The sequence below is a fragment of the Dreissena polymorpha genome, chromosome 3 (genome assembly GCF_020536995.1).
Source record: "Dreissena polymorpha isolate Duluth1 chromosome 3, UMN_Dpol_1.0, whole genome shotgun sequence".
NCBI classification, from domain to species: Eukaryota; Metazoa; Mollusca; class Bivalvia; order Myida; family Dreissenidae; genus Dreissena; species Dreissena polymorpha.
The window spans coordinates 111612539-111627236 of record NC_068357.1 but is presented as its reverse complement, the minus strand read 5'-3'; positions in this window follow the sequence as shown (position 1 = coordinate 111627236).

Genomic DNA, 14698 nt, shown 5'->3' with positions numbered 1-14698 from the left:
CATTTATTGTCCAATCTTTATGAAATTTGGTCAGAAGATTGGTTTCAATGATATCTTGGATGAGTCCAAAAAATGGTTACGTTTGCTTGAAAAACATGGCTGCCAAGGGGCGGGGCATTTTTCCTTATATGGCTATAGTAAAATCTTGTTAACACTCTAGAGGCCACATTTATTGTCTGATGTTCATAAAACTTGGTCAGAAGATTCATCCCAATAATATCTTGGACGAGTTCGAAAATGATGCTGGTTGGTAGAAAAACATGGCTGCCAGGGGGCGGGGCATTTTTCCTTATATGGCTATAGTAAAACCTTGTTAACACTCTAGAGGCCACATTTATTTTCCGATTTTCGTGAAACTTGGTCAGATGATTTGTCCCAATAATATCTTGTTATCTCAGGTGAGCGACTTTGGGCCTTTCAGACTCTCTAGTTTACTAAGCGCATGCGCTTTTCCATAAATAGTTACTGAATGAAAAATATATACGTTCTGTAATGCTGTTATTCAAATATATTTACAAATGTTTCGCAAATAAGCGACATATCACATTTGTTAAACCGACCGATAAAACCTCACGATCCACATTCAATAATGTGTTGTTCATTTAAATTATCATAACACTAGTCTATGGTATAAACGGTCACAAAAATACTTTGTGAAACCGATCTTCTTCAAACATAAGTACACATTTTCTGGTAGATAATAATTGGTGGTTGTAAATGGTCTTTTGTGTTGGGCGTTCTGGAACACTTCAAACAATGTAATTGCAACTTCCTTAATGTTTGGATCATGATCAAGTCCAAAATTAACAAGTACGCTAATTTTACCGTGCTGTCGTATTGCTGCACCGTAATTAACAAATACGCTAATTTTACCGTGCTGTCGTAATGCTGCACCACAATTAACAAATACGCTAATTTTACCGTGCTGTCGTAATGCTGCACCTCAATTAACAAATACGCTAATTTTACCGTTCTGTCTTAATGCTGCACCGCAATTAACAAGTACGCTAATTTTACCGCGCTGTCGTAAGGCTGCACCGCAATTAACAAGTACGCTAATTTTACTGTGCTGTCGTAATGCTGCACCGCAATGAACGAATACGCTATTTTAACCGTGCTGTCGTAATGCTTCACCGAAATTAATAACAAACGTAAAATACACAATTTTGGATGCTGGCTTTTTGCTAAATAATTTTTTACTATATGCTTTTTTAACATACATGTATATCCCCTTCAAATGACCAGCACTGCTCATTGCGCGTTTATAGTAAAAGAACGCCGGACGGTGACTGACCAAAACAAGCCACCACTTTGTTCATTTTAGGTAAGCTGAAAAGGCGGACATGCATCAAATAAACTGATCGTTAACTCGACAAAAATGCAAACCCATGTTAAGGAAAGTTGGTAGAAAGTTGCATGATTATTTTGGAAATTTCAATATCTTCATGTGACCATAGAAAATGTTTGTAGCAGAATATATATGATGTTATGTTTTCACAACAGGGTAGATGGTCTGCTTTCAAAAAGATGTAATCAAATTTATCAAGGTGAAGAACTGAACCGAAACGGAATAAAAAGTGCTCCACTGTTCTTTATACATGGACGGAGTCGGGTATTAGCTTGGCAGGATGTTGGGAGTTAGGAAGGCATTAATTGCTACACATTAACATCGATAAAGCGGATATTGCAAATATGTTCAATAATAAACATATATATCTGATATCTTTAAAAGAGTCTTGTTCACATTCTAGCAAATTGACAATTTGCAAAACAATCGTCTTAGATTAAAAAAAATATTGTATGCATTACATTCAAACAAGCAAAATAACTTTTCTGAAAAAAAAATTACTATCAAATATATATATAACAAGGTATGCAACTCAAAATCACCCCAAAACGGGGTGCATCGCTTTAAACAGCCATATCTTCGTCAATTGTGCAGCGATTTTCACGATCTCGGTCTTATTCAACGCAGAAATGAATTTCCTTTCTGGAAATGTATATGTCTTGCAGTATTTTTACAAATGCTGGGTCAACTTTTAAGAAATAACACGATACACAACTCGCATGACCCGTTTTGGGGTGATTTTGAGTTGCATACCTTGTTATATATATATTTGATGGGAATTGTTTTTCATAAAATTTAATTTTTCGTTATAATATGATTATTTATCACTCAAAATGATGTTTTCAGTAATTAATATCATAGCCACACGCTAACCACCTGTGGTTGCATGGTGCATGCAAAATAACTTTTCTGAAAAAAAAATCACTATCAAATATATATATAACAAGGTATGCAACTCAAAATCACCCCAAAACGGGGTGCATCGCTTTGAACAGCCATATCTTCGTCAATTGTGCAGCGATTTTCACGATTTCGGTCTTATTCAACGCAGAAATGAATTTCCTTTCTGGAAATGTATATGTCTTGCAGTATTTTTACAAATGCTGGGTCAACTTTTAAGAAATAACACGATACACAACTCGCATGACCCGTTTTGGGGTAATTTTGAGTTGCATACCTTGTTATATATATATATTTGATAGTAATTGTTTTTCATAAAATTTAATTTTTCGTTATAATATGATTATTTATCATTCAAAATGATGTTTTCAGTAATTAATATCATAGCCACACGCTAGCCACCTGTGGTTGCATGGTGCATGCATATTTTCCCACACCACCAACAGTACGTCAGCCTGCCACTTCAGTATGTGAATCCCTAAACGTACCATTAAAGTCATTATGTCTCTGTCAACCATTAATAGAGTAACATGCATGCCCATGTTATATGTAAATATGCAAACATTGCAACGCAGTTGTTAATTCTTGATTTATTGTCATCGCACGCACGATTTTTACACTGTCCTAAAAGTACGTTTATATAAAATACCAATGCTGTACATGGGTGATTCTACAAAAAATGGGCAGAGGCTGTCACCCGAACATAAAATCGCATAATATCGCAATTTTCATAATTTACCTTCAAACAAACATGTATTCTGTTAGAGAAACTATACCTTAAAAATACTACAAGTATGAATTGGGTGTAAAATATCACTGTTTTATTATAAATATTATCTCATACCCTAAAGGTGGTGGAAAACCCCTTGTCACTTGGCTGGGGTAGCTCATAATACTATCAATGACAAGTATGAATCATTATATTTCAAACAAATGTAAGGCTTTAAAATGTCCTTGAATTTTTGAAATAAAAAACTAAGCACGTTATCATACCAATGAAATAATACACAAAACATAAAAAATCCAACAGCTTCTTTTGTCATCCAGTTTTTTGTCATTACCGAAACGAATGTGTGATGACAACAATAATTAAAATATGGAATGAGTGATGTATTGGACGTCATCATTGATGACGTTCATTCGAACGAATGATAAAGGGGGCTAAGTTTCGTTAAGCTGAGGCAAATCACTGCGATTTGAGCGCCTTGAAAACTGGCCCAGCACGTTTGCTGAAATTTGACATGTATATGGACAAGAATGCGATCTACCTGTTGGCGTAGGCGTTATACCTGGCAAAAATCAAGTTTTCGAGTATTTTGTGTTTAATTTTTTTTGTGGGAACGGGCACGCGCACAAATAAACATTGTGACGTCACTTCACGAACAGCGCTAGAGATCCGCCATCTTGTAACGCAACAAAGAAACTCGGTGTTATTAATTCAACAGACAAATATGATTGTGTTTAATAATCATTAATACAAATGTCTATATTTTGTGCAGCGGATGTTTATTCAGACAGATACGGCCGAATTATGTAAGTATCTTTGTGTACTTTACAGTAGATTTGATAGTGGTAAACAACTGCGTACCGGTAAAGTTCGGCTCTAGGAGAAGTGCCCCCCCGGAGAACTGCCCCCCCCAAAGATTTTTCACTGGGCGGAGAACTGCCCCCTCACTGTTTTTGTATAGGGCGGAGAACTGCCCCCCTGCTGATTAATAAGGGGCGGAGAACTGCCCCCCTGTCAGAATTGATGACCCGGAGAAGTGCCCCCTAATTAAAGAAATAGCGGTGATATATAAAGCGAGTATTATAATGACAATAACGCCAGTAACTTTCTTGCTATTATGTCTGGAAATTGAGTGAAATTTCAAAAGTAATATAAAGTTGTACAAGTAATAAAAGTTATAAAACGGCAAAAAAATACCTGCCTCGGCATGGACGTCGTCATTTTGATAATCACGGGATTTTCGTCTATGTGAACAAAGAAAAACAAATAACTTTTTGCTAATAAAAAGTTTTCGCGGCTGAATTATTTGATATTTTCCCCGTAATAAAAACAAACAATTAGCATGCAATTTAATCCATCCTTATGCCAGCTGAAAACAATAATTTATTTGTTTGTTTTCGCCAATTACGGATTTGGACGGTTCAATATAATAAACCCGTATGCGGCTTTATTCAAAGCTGACAAGTTCTTAACAATTAAGGTCGGTCCGGTCTACCAATTAAAAGATTAAAAGATCGCGGTACTTATCGTTAACGGTAACAAGTTCTCTGCCTGCCTTATTAGCTGCTAATTAAAGCAACTGTTACCGATTTTGTTTGTTTGGCATGTCGACATGATCTGCTCAAAATGCAAACTGCGGACGACTCGACGGTCTGGCGATGCTACCGACGGATAAGGTGCTAGAAGACATGAATTAACTAAACAACATAAATAAATTGCTTATAAATTCAACTTCACTTCACTTTTTTCTTCAAGTCAGCTAAATTATTGCCTTTGCCTTGCCTATTAATTTACTTTTTTATATGTCAATTAACTTTTTTTCCATGGGTCAATACTATCTTTATAATGTAAATTAATTCCGATGTAACTTTTCCTCCATAAGTACCGAGTTGCACGTCTATATTAAGTTGCAACACATTGCCAGTATTAACACGCACGCGTTTCCTGTGTGGATCTCGACTATGTTTCGCGCTCTTATTAAAACACGACTTTTACAAGGCATTCATGTATAGTGAGTGGTGCAGATGCGTACCAAGGGCCTTAAACAGTATTATCACATGCCTCTAGAGAATTTGTGCTATTCAGTTCGATAAATGGTAATATACTTGTACTGAAATTAAATTGTTACCGGATAAAATGTGTACGGCGATAACGTAAAATTACCCGTAAGTATTGTTTTCACTACGTAACTAATAACTAATATGACACCGGGGGCAGTTCTCCGCCCCTACAGATTTGATGGGGGGGCAGATATCCGCCTACTAAATTCTGACAGGGGGGCAGTTCTCCGCCCCTACCGATTTGATGGGGGGGCACCTCTCCGCCACCTTTAAAATAAGGGGGCAGTTCTCCGGGGGGCAGTTCTCCGGGGGGGCACTTCTCCGGATACCGTAAAGTTCAATCTAGCCGATTTTACTACGCAAGAAATTTAAGTATCTCACTGGCAAAATGAGCTTGACACATAAACAACAACCGGATCCGATTTACATCCACATAATATTGTGGGAATCCGATGCAATGCAAATTACTAATGTTTGATAACGTTTGATGAATTCGTTATATCAATATGCATTAACTTTCAAGGGGAATAATTTTAATTGAAATGTGCGATTCAATGACAGTGTTATATTGGGATAATAAGTCGTTTAGCCGTTATCATGATAAGTATTTAGTTTGTTGTGTTTCATTTTCATTAAAAACATAGTTTTACTGTTTTTTCCTTAAAGTAAAACAGTTCAGTAGTCTTTATATCTTGAATTTTAAATATTGAAATACATGTCGGATATTTCATATTTTCGGACGTTGCTACGTAAGATAGTTGTCAACATAATTATTAATATACTGATTTACCTTTTACGCATACAGTTGTGCAACTGTTGTCTACGTAATGATACGCTGTTTAATGTCTATAATGTCTTCCTGACCCTGATGATAATAAGTCTTTAACTCAACAAACCCCAGCAATGTCAAAGGTCTGTCAACATTAGAAAAATATTAGCTAAAGAAACTTCAGCGTACAATTTATATAGTATTGACATACCTGTACGCTGAAGCCAAGCCTGTATCGAAAGTCAGCCAGAGTCGTAACATATTTATGTCACGCTATAAATCAAAGAATACTCATTTTCTTGGATACATTTATACATATATTGGTGAATGAATATAAATTACTGCATCAAGGAATATTTTAAGGTTCAAATGTTTCAAATGTATCTTACAACAGATGAAAATAACTCTCATCAGTCTGAAATTCACAATTTTGACGCCATTGTTGCTTTGTCCAAGACTAGTTTTAATATGGATACTTTCGAACGACCTTGACATTTTTTGCTGAAATTGTAAACATTACTTTCGTTTTCTGAAATCTATTATTTGTGATTAACAACATAAGTCTGGTGGATTAAAAAACTGATTTCAGTGTGAATCGGGTAGTTTTAAATATTTACTTTGAGTTTGTATTTACACTACAATTTGTTCACAAAACAAGCCAGAATATTCTAAAATACCGGGAAATGTCATTCTGAATTTTAAAACACTTGAGCACATGGTACGTTACTAAAAGTAGAAATACCATCATATGACCGTGAAATCCCGGGAGATTCGCATTTCAAGAAAGTCTGTCACATCGCTGTTTTTCTCGATATGTAAGAGCAGAATAGATAAATTTTAAATGTTTAAGATAGTATTTTGTGAAAGACTATATCAGTTAAATGTGAAAAATGTCAATCTTTCAATTCAAGTGATTGATATGGGCCAATAACTGCATTTAAAAGCTGTTTTGGACCGGTCTTTGTTAACTGTCAACTTTTCTGGATTTTGTGGTTGACTTTCTTAATGGGGTTGGTCCATAACTATAAAGTCGCGCCAGTCAAACATCATAAAAAGCGACATTTAAAGTTATGGTAGCCAGAATTAGAAAAATATGTACAACTGAGCAATCAATCATCACAGACTGATGTCTCAGGTTAGTGCAGTGATTTTTCCACCAGATTCTCACCAAGGTGATCCCGGTTGATTTCACCACAATTGAATATATGTCAGTACACAAATAAATTATACAGCAGGTAATGACAATCGATAAATGTCTTAGTTTTAATTTAATTGTTTGCACAAATTTGGACACTCTTTGTGTCTGAGATATGTTAGGTTAAATGACCTTTACAACAAAACATACATCTCTGAATCTGCGATACATTACAGTTAAAGTTTAACACATGTAAAATACCAGTATTCAGATCTGAAAATATCCTAAAAAACTCGTATGGTATGAAGTACATATATCTTGTGACGTATTTTTATTTTAAATCTTGAATTTAATGACGACTTGAATTTAATGACGACAAGTCTGACATGCAGTTTAATATTTTAATACATATATCGTGTGACATAATTTTATTTAAACTTGATTTTAACGACATTAGTCTGACGCGTGCGGCGTTATTTTATTTAACAGTAAAACAAAAATTAAGTAGACTATCAAAAGAATACAAAAAGTGTACTGGTAAATAAAAACTCCTTCATTCCGTATAAAGATTGTACGTTACAGCAGAGCTCCAGATAACTTTTCTGAGTAATTGGGTAAATACCCACTACTTTTCAGTTCAATTGGGTATTTTCATATTCAATTGGGTACAAAAAAGTCGGTACCCCCTACTTTAATTGACAATTGGGTACTTTTGTATAAAAATTGGGTATGTTCATTGTTTTAAATTCTCACCTGCTTACCTGAATAAGCTGGTAGAAGTTCCACTCTTAATTGAATAGTTTCAGAGATTTTGTGTAATTATGTAGATGTATCCATAATATACAGTCTTGATTTTAAAAAAAAGTTCAACAATTTTTTCCACCAGTTTTCTAACAATGTAAGCACTGACAGCGCTTGCCTCCGACACAATGTCGTCAATAATTAGCAGGGCTCGACATTAACGGTAGTCCGACTGTCCGGGACAACCAAATTTTTAGTCCGGACAAGTAAATATAGAATTTGCTAGTCCGACGGGACAAGCGGTCGTTATAATTTAATTACTTAAAAAAAATGCCTTTAAATCCGTTATTTCTGTGGAGTTACCACAAAACTTTTTCGATTATATTATGTTAACATTTAAACGACAAAGCGCAAGGTATTCTGATAGTTCCATGCAATACTACACCGTGCTGTTTACAAGGGAAGCAACCCTTAACATTTTTCTTTGCCAAGATAACAAGAATATTCTCCCTTGTAAAGAATATGCATTTTACAACACCGGTACACACCGATCTTACAGACAATTTACGAAGTGACGTCATCTCTATGTATAGAATGATTTTACATAGCACAAGTTTTTGTCAGGTATTATGGCTTTGTATGTTTAAAAAACAATAATCTCGAGTTTTCCGTTATTCTAGTCAGTTCTTTTTGTATTGAAATTGCCTACAATTATGTTAACATGTATTTTGAATTATTACAGTCTTTATGATTTGAGCATTTTGGATTATTTCATTATTTTGCAAAGTACTGAGCAGATTAATATATAATGGTCAGGACAAGTTGCTTTTTGGTCAGGACAAGTGAAATTTTGGTCTACTTGACTGACCGGACAAGTGGCTTCAAAAGTTAATGTCGAGCCCTGATTAGTTTCACTATATTTTCCGCTTCTGATTTTGTGTTGCCTGCGGTTAAATATCTTAAAATTGAGTTTCTCTGTGCCTAGGATACGATGTTTCCATTTTTAAGGCCTCACGATTTCGACATTTTCACAACAATAACACGTAGTCACAAAGACACTTTTTTCCGTACATATTATTGTGCTGAAGGTTATACTGAAAGCGCTTGGACAAAGCGGAAAGAATCCGGGTTACTTTATTTCGGACCCGGGTATTTCCGGGACAGATTTACTCGTTATGCAAAGGAAAAATTTGATATGCGTAATGGGCAATTTCAATTGGGTTTCGGTACGCATGGTTTTATTTTTCTATGCGTAATCAGCAATTTTACATTGGGAATTTACGCAAATGCACACCTTATCTGTAGCTCTGTTACACTAATGTGTGAAATAACGTCATTAATAAAACAAAAAAATATGTTTTACCACAACGGTGGCTTATAATGTTTACGAAAACTACAAACAATATAGATTTATGACATAACGTGTTAGAATTTTATCATGCATTTATAATCACTCATAAAGATATTTCAATATACAGTTACATGCATAGACAGTTTTTTAAGCCAGTGCCTTTTGAATTCAGAAAATAAGCAAGATAAACCATAAAATTGGGAAAAATAGATAGTAAACCATAAAATTGAGAAAAATGAGGCATTATTAATATGATTATAAATAACAGAATTACAATAATATTGTTTTTAAGTGCATGATTGAGTGCATTTTTAAATTTATATTATAAAATGCTGCTTGAATTTCTTTTTACCTTTCATACATGTATGTAAAAAAAGAAATATCATCTGCTAGTGCAAAATATGACTGGGAAAGCTGGTTTATGGTCATTTCGTAGCAAAAGAGAAGAAATTAAGTGCATTACATAAATGAATTCATATTTTTGTATCTGGAATAGTTGTATTTTAAATCGATCCTCCACCCTATTATGGCCGAATAAGGGCTAAATTGCTTTCCGACTTGAAATGAAAAGGCATATTGGTTGATCGTGTAGCGTTTATGTGCAAAATTTGAGGGCCAATTGATAAAGCTTGTTGATGCCAAAACAGGTAATAATAATAATTTATTATCAGGTACATGTACACAAGCAAATAAGTATATTTAACCCTTTCATTGCGGGAACCGAATTTTAAAGGCCTTTGAAAACAGTTTGGATCCAGATGAGACGCCACAGAACGTGGCGTCGCATCAGGATCCAAACTGTTTGCTATTCTGATAGTATTTTTTGAAAAAAAATCGAAGAAAATGCTAATTTTAGAAATTCAGCAGACGACATTTTAGCAGACGACAAATTTCCCAGCATGAAAAGGGTTAAGATGCTTAAGGTGTGGAAGACTCATAATCAGGTTTGGTGTCCCTCAAACCCTAAACCTCTTGTTATTCCTTATGCAGTTTGTATAGATAGTGCCGCATCCTGACACGTAAAGCTTGTGCTTTGTTGGCAGCGTTAGTTGGCTGTTAACAGGTTCATTGTGGTTATCTCCACAATCAGTCTGTCCGTCTGTTCTAGCCACTATCTCTTACACCATAAGCACTAGAACCTTGAAACTATGAGCATTATGTGCGACCCTGAACTATTTGGAATTTTGATCTGACCCTTGGGTCAAAAGTTATAGGGGTTGGGGTGGGGACGGGTCAGAGATTTTCACTCATTTTTAGCTCGACTATTATATATGAAATATATATAATGGAGCTATCCTGATCACGTCGGCATTACCGTTAGCATGCACATGTTAAAGTTTGTGTACTACCCTAAATATTTTCTTTGTCCTTTAACAAATTACTTTTATATTTTTATGCCCCCCCCCCTTCGAAGAAGAGGGGGTATATTGCTTTGCACATGTCGGTCGGTCTGTCGGTCCGTCCACCAGGTGGTTTCCGGATGATAACTCAAGAACGCTTAGGCCTAGGATCATGAAACTTTATAGGTACATTGATCATGACTCACAGATGACCCTTATTGATTTTGAGGTCACTAGGTCAAAGGTCAAGGTCACTGACCCGAAATAGTAAAATGGTTTCCGGATGATAATTCAAGAACGCTTATGCCTAGGATAATGAAACTGGATAGGTAGATTGATCATGACTCGCAGATGACCCCTTTAGATTTTCAGGTCACTAGGTCAAACGTTAAGGTCACGGTAACCCGAAATAGTAAAATGGTTTCCGGATGATAACTCAAAAACGCTTATGCCTAGGATCATGAAACTTGATAGGTACATTGATCATGACTCGCAGATGACCCCTATTGATTTTCAGGTCACTAGGTCAAAGGTCAAGGTCATGGTGACCCAAAGCAGTAAAATGGTTTCCATATGATAACTCAAGGACGCTTATGCCTAGGATCATGAAACTTCATGGATACATTGATCATGAATCGCAGATAAGCCCTTTTGATTTTCAGGTCACTAGTTCATACATGTACTTCTTAACCAACATGACCCTAATCTATAAACAAGAGCAGACAACTGTATCAAGCATTTTGACAGAATTATTGCCCTTTTTATACTTAGAATATGCATATTATTGATAAATCTATGTTAAAGTTTGCATACCACCTCAAATATTTTCTATGTCCTTTGACATATTGCTTTCATATTTTGCATACTTCATTACCAACATGATCCCAATCTATAAACAAGAGCAGACAACTGTATCAAGCATTTTGACAGAATTATTGCCCTTTTATACTTAGAATATGCATATATAATTGATAAATCTATGTTAAAGTTTGCATACCACCTCAAATATTTTCTATGTCCTTTGACATATTGCTTTCATATTTTGCATACTTCTTTACCAACATGATCCCAATCTATAAACAAGAACAGACAACTGTATCAAGCATTTGACAGAATTATTGCCCCTTTTATACTTAGATAATTGAACATTTTGCTTAAATTGCCATAACTTCTTTGTTTATGATCACATTTGATTCATACTTTGACAAAACAACACTTACCTGACATACCACAATGCACTGCACCCAAACTATCCCCCATGCCCCACCCCAGAATCCCCCCCAAATTTTTTTTTATAATTATTTTTGAAAGTTCATCTTTTAAATTACCACCAACCCACATAAACCCCCGCTCTCCATGATGGCTTACATTAACCTGTCAAGCACTCGAAATCTCTTATGACAATACGGTCAATCTCAACCATGCATGGCCGCATTACAAACCCTGGGGGCGCCTCCTGGGTCAAACATGCGGCGTGGGAATACGCGTCAGCCTCTGCCGCACCATTTTTCACCAATTGACTTCAAATTAATACTAAAGATTTCTTATGACAACACAGTCTATCTCGACCATCCATGTTCACATTACACACCCCAGGGCCCTGCCCACTTTGGTGGTAAAGATCCCAAGCTATTTCAGCATGATTAAAATCCAAGCCATTTTTGTGGTCAAGACCCGAGCTTTCTCACCATAATTAAAATCCAAGCCAGTTTGGAGGCAGAGACCCCGAGCTATTTCAGCATAATTAAAATCCAAGTCAGTTTAGTGGTCAAGATCCTGAACTATTTCGGTATAATTAAAATCCAAGCCAGTTTGGTGGTCAAGACCCCGAGCTTTTTCAGCATAATTAAAACCCTAGCCAGTTTCGTGGGGGAGACCCTGAGCTATTTCAGCATATTTAAAATCCAAGGCAGTTTAGTGGTCAAGATCCTGAACTATTTCGGTATAATTAAAATCAAGGCCAGTTTGGTGGTCAAGAACCCAAGCTTTTTCAGCATAATTAAAATCCTAGCCAGTTTCATGGCCGAGACCTCGAGCTATTTCCGCATATTTAAAATCCATGCCAGTTTGGTGGTGAAGATCCTGAAATATTTCGGCATAATTAAAATCCAAGCCAGTTTGGTGGTCAAGATCCCGAGCTATTTCAGCATAATTAAAATCCAAGCCAGTTTGGTGGTCAAGAACCCGAACTATGAGCATAATTCAAATCCAAGCCAGTTTGGTGGTAAAGATCCCGAGCTTTTTCAGCATAAATCCAAGCCAGTTTGGTGGTCAAGACCCCTAGCTTTTTCAGCATAATAGAAATCCAAGCCAGGTTGGTGGTCAAGATCCTGAGCAATTTCAGCATAATTTAATTCTAAGCCAGTTTGGTGGACATGACCCCGATTTGTTTCAGCATAATTAAAATCCAAGCCGTTTTGGTGGTCAAGACCCCAGGCTATTTCAGCATATATTGTTTTCGGCATAATTTTTTCTTACCCAATTGTTTTCGTACACACATTTTTTTGGTACCAATTTTTTTCTGTTTTTTGACAGAATACTGCCCCCTTTTATAGTTAGAAATTTGGTTAAATTTTGTGTTCAGGTCTACTCTTATCCTATTTGTGTTAAGGTCTACTCTTATCCTAAAGTATCAAAGCTATATCGTCTACTTAATGTTATAAGTCATGTAACTGACATTTTTATACATTTTATCTTTTTTTTCCATTGTGTTTTTTATTAAGGTGACATACATCAACTGTTTAATAATATTAAGTAGCATAACTGACATTTAGTTAAATTTTCAGGAGAAGGAAACAACTGCTTTATTGAAATAAAATAGAGATACTTACAGAGTAAAACAAACACATGGGATATTTTCAGATTTGAATACTGGTATTTTAAGCATCTTTAGGCAGTTCTGTGTACCAAGGATAAATACAATACTTAAACATTCATGTACAATGCACAATACTAAAAACCTGAATTGTAACTGTAATGTATTTCAGATTCAGAGATGTCTGTTTTGTTTCGAAGGTCATGTGAAAAATTAAGTTTATATGTTTATAGGTTTAAAATTGCAAATTGTCCTCTTACTTGCCCTTGTATTTCAAGATAGAATACTTTCCTTCCCAGAGGAAAGAGATCTGGGTTTGAATCCCAGTGGGGGCTTCAGAGGATGATTCATTTTAAGAAAAATGAATATGTTTGCTTTACTTTGTCTCTAACTTAACCAAATAACTCTGACAATGACTTTAAAAGTATGCAGTTTTTGATAATTCAATTATGCAAAACATGTATAATTTTAGGGTAGACTAAGACAGCAAACTAAGAATGGGCATCCATTTTAGTTTTTTAAGTCAATACAACAATAAATGCATATAGGAACACATATTTAAATTAAAAATGCAACTTTCAGAGGACATAATCAATTAAATAGTAAATGACTTCTTAAAATATTTTGTAGCACTGTTTGTTTTTCAGAGATATGTGAATATGCCGTTTTATGTTCTTCTCATTGAACTAATGCAATATGTGCTTTGGAACTGGAATCATACAGTGTTGGAAAGCTGGTGTTTCACGTCCAGAGGGTCCTTGCTTCCGGAAGCTGAAAATTGTATATGATCTCCCCACTCATTCCATCCCGCGAAACCCTTAAGGTGTCGCAAGTCTAGTATGGAATGAGTGATGTATTGGACGTCATCATTGATGACGTTCAATCGAACGAATGATAAAGGGGGCTAACTTTCGTTAAGCTGGCGCATATAGTCGCGATTTGGGGCGCTTGAAAACTGGTCGGTAATTTTTGCTGAAATTTGACATGTAAATGGACCAGAATGCGATCTACCTGTTGGCGTAGGCGTTATACCTGGGAAAAATCTAGTTTTTGATTAAATCACGAAAAAGTTTCGCAAGTTTGACAAAACCGGAATTACAAAATGCGGTATGTGGATATACCGAAATCCCTACCGAAATCCCCGAAATCAAACTTTGATAAAAACAATGTTTCATCAGTGATTTCAGTGTATTTCGCAACAATCTATATTAAAATACGCAGTTTTTCGATAAATAATCAATATTAATGGGGATTTCGTGGGATCTCGGGATTCCTGGGGATTTTGGTAATTGCGGGAATGTCGGTATTTTTTCACACACGTCAAAATGGCCGACTTCGACAGAAAGAACGCTTAAAAGTATTTACAAAATAACATCATCACAAACGATGTAAAGTGAACGCTACTTATCCGTTTTGTAGATAAGTATACGATCAATTGGAAAACACTAACATTTGACATAAAAAAACGCCAGTGGATATGGAAATCTTCATCGTTGGAAATAGCAGAACGCG